Below are 3,064 nucleotides of genomic sequence, written 5' to 3'. Positions count from 1 at the left end.
ATGAGAGGAATAATGCTCTGAGCAGCCAGCTGTAATATGCCAGAAGAGAGGGGAGTTCTTCTCTCTAACTGAAGCAATCAGCTGCTGCCAGGACAACCTGAGCCTCTCTTTTCTTAACTTTGATCAAGGATTTATATTGTTTATACAATACTAGTAGTGTTGAAGGAGTTGCACGTTGAGGGTCTTGTCGGTTCAATTTATAGTTTGCCACTAAAGCCTTCTTGGCAGCTACACACTCTTGGTCGTACCAACCTCTAGCCCTACCGATTGGCTGGCAGTTACAATTAGTTCTTTGCCGCACAAGATGGTCTCATATCATCATTATGAGTGTCCCATAATGATCATATACCAGCCCAACTTCTTCCCTTATTAACTCATCACGAAGTCCCAACATATGAACAACTTGAGCCCATCTCAGGTTGAGCCCATCTCACCAACTTGAGCCCATCTCTCATCCCATTTAATCCGTACTTCCCCAGCCACCACTTCCAAAGCAAAATTGATTTTATCCTTCCAATGGGATGTCCCAGCTGGCAGGTTCATCTTTGGAATCAAAGGCAGATGGTTGCTATCAGGGTGAGAGTCAACCTCCATTTGAACAACACCACTAACCAGGTTACGGGATGTAAGCCAGTAATCCACAGGTGACATCCTGTTCCCAGACCAGCAAGTGAATTCTTCTGGGCAGTCTCCACTCACTGTTCCATTTTGAATACACAAACCAAATCGATTGGCCAACTGGGCCAAACACAGGCCTGCAAAATTGTATTTCTGATCCTTGGCCAGCCAGGGGCGAAGAAGGAAATCTCCCATATCTTCTGGTAGGGCAGCATGGTAGTAGGTACTGTATATAACGCTGTGTCATCTTGTCCCATCCTTGCATTGAAGTCACCTCCCACTAGAATGTAAGCAAGAGGGTTGGCTTCAATACATTCCTCTAGATATTTACCTAAGCTTTGTCATTGCTGCCCAACCTGGGAATGCTTAGACAGAGGGGTTAAGTATATATTAATCAGAACCAACTGAACATGATTAAATTTCAGTAAAACTGCAGTCACCCACTGGGCATGAAAAGGCATGGGGGTAATCTTCACATGAAGTCCTGTTGCTATTAATATGGCTAGTCCTCCTTTGGGTCTACCCCCCTTTTCACTGGGCAGGGCACTGACATATTGTACATACAAACCATCCATCTCAATCTTATCCATGGCCCAAGACTCCTGCAGGAAAAGAATATCAAATTTAGACAGGTATTCTGTAAAAAAGATATCTCTAGATTTGCAAGCCCAACCAGCTACATTTCACGTGCAGAGGGAGAGTCTGCGTTGATCTGATAATTGTCACTTGGGTAGATTAGCAGTGGCTGGGACAGAGGCCTGCTCTTCAGGTGGCTTTAATTGCTGAACTGGATTAGTAGAGCTCGGGGCCTTATCAAACTCCATTGGGCAGACTCCCAGGGGAGATTGCTCTGTTATTTGGAGTCTGATGGAGGGAACATCTTGGGACTGAGTTGGTCTCTTTTCAAAGCTTTTATAAGTTCAGGCAAAGATGAAAGGGGCCCCAGAAGGTCCTCCAGCTTTTCAAGTGATGAAGTAGGCTCAGAGGGAAATTGCTGATTTTCCTCTCGTTCAATAGAATCTGCATTGGAGTGCCTCTGTATGCTCTCTGGAGCTATTCCTGTCAGATGGTTTTGATTTGCAAACAGTTTCTCAGAAATATCTATTGAATCAGAAGCCAAGAGTCTTACCATGGGCTTCTCATCCTGGGGATGCTTCATTTGCAGAGCTGTAGGACTGTGAATTTCTGCATCAATCTCATCCACATCTTTTATCTCCTGGCTCAATTGTCTCACATTCACCAATTGTAGCTTTGTCAGGGATTCTGTTTCATGTGTAGAGCTCCTCTCCACAAACTCAGCAGGTTCCAGAAAGCCCTCCCCCACATTTAACTGTTCATTAGCAGACATATCTTCTAGGATAACAGAACATTCAGTGAGGGGGCCGATCTGTATAAATTCAGAGTTCAAAAACTATATTAAGTCCTTGTCTAGAGAGACATTGGTTAAAGCAAATTGATCATATTTCCCTACAACCTCCGTTTCGTCAGGAGTTGAAATTCCGGAGTTCTCAAATAGCTTACACTCAGTGTGCCGTTGACCAACTTTTACAAGAGGACTCACAATTGTTTGAACTGAGGACAGAGCCCATTTGAATTAAGCAGATTTTTATTGATTTCATTTATTCCTTGCTGCATCTCCTTTGCCAAATCATTTGGGGAGAAGGTTAAGCTATCCTCTCAAAGGCTGTCCAGAATTTCAGCTGTAAGGCCTTGTTTATGAGAAACTATCTCAGCAGCTGGCTGTGGGAGCATATGTTCCACAGTGGGCTTATCAATGTTATGCAAATTCAGACTGGCTGTTGAAGAGCTTGCAGTATTAACCCTTGCCAGTAGTAATGAGGAAATTGAAATTTTGAAAAACATGGACAGGAAAGATTTGATAGTCAGAGAAGCTCTCATTTTGAAAAGTATCAGAGGAACAGTAGATTGACAGAAAGTTAACAGAATTATTTTGTACTTCAGGGAGGAGGGCAACCATTAAATTTCTAACATAGCAACACTTTGAGGATGAGAATGAAGTAGTTGACTTAAAGAGATTTTAATAGCCCTCCAGGTGGACCAACACTTTCCCATATTGTATTTATTAATAATTATCTGAAGTGCAACCTGTTTAGTCTGAAGAATTCTGGTTTCAGACATCTTGCCAGAGTCACTCCCTGCGCCCACCATATTTCTGTTCACAGAAGTCTTTGTGATAAAGCTAGCTGTACTAAATGAGTGCTTTTGTGTAAGGGCGTCAACTGAAGTCATAATACAATCAACCTTCTGGCTAATCGAGTTTAATTTTTCAGCTATTGCAAGGACAGTCCGAGCTGTTAGTAAACAGTGTTCTCTGATAAAATCTATTGATAAGTTCCAGGCGAGGCAGGGAGGATCTGAGGCCCCAGTCTGTGAGCTACAAGGACGAGAGCCCTTGTGCTCTCGCCCTTTGGCTTGCACCCTCGGC

This window comes from Hemicordylus capensis, chromosome 5 (genome assembly GCF_027244095.1).
Source record: "Hemicordylus capensis ecotype Gifberg chromosome 5, rHemCap1.1.pri, whole genome shotgun sequence".
In the NCBI taxonomy this organism is placed as follows: domain Eukaryota; kingdom Metazoa; phylum Chordata; class Lepidosauria; order Squamata; family Cordylidae; genus Hemicordylus; species Hemicordylus capensis.
Note: the sequence above shows the minus strand (reverse complement) of the source record.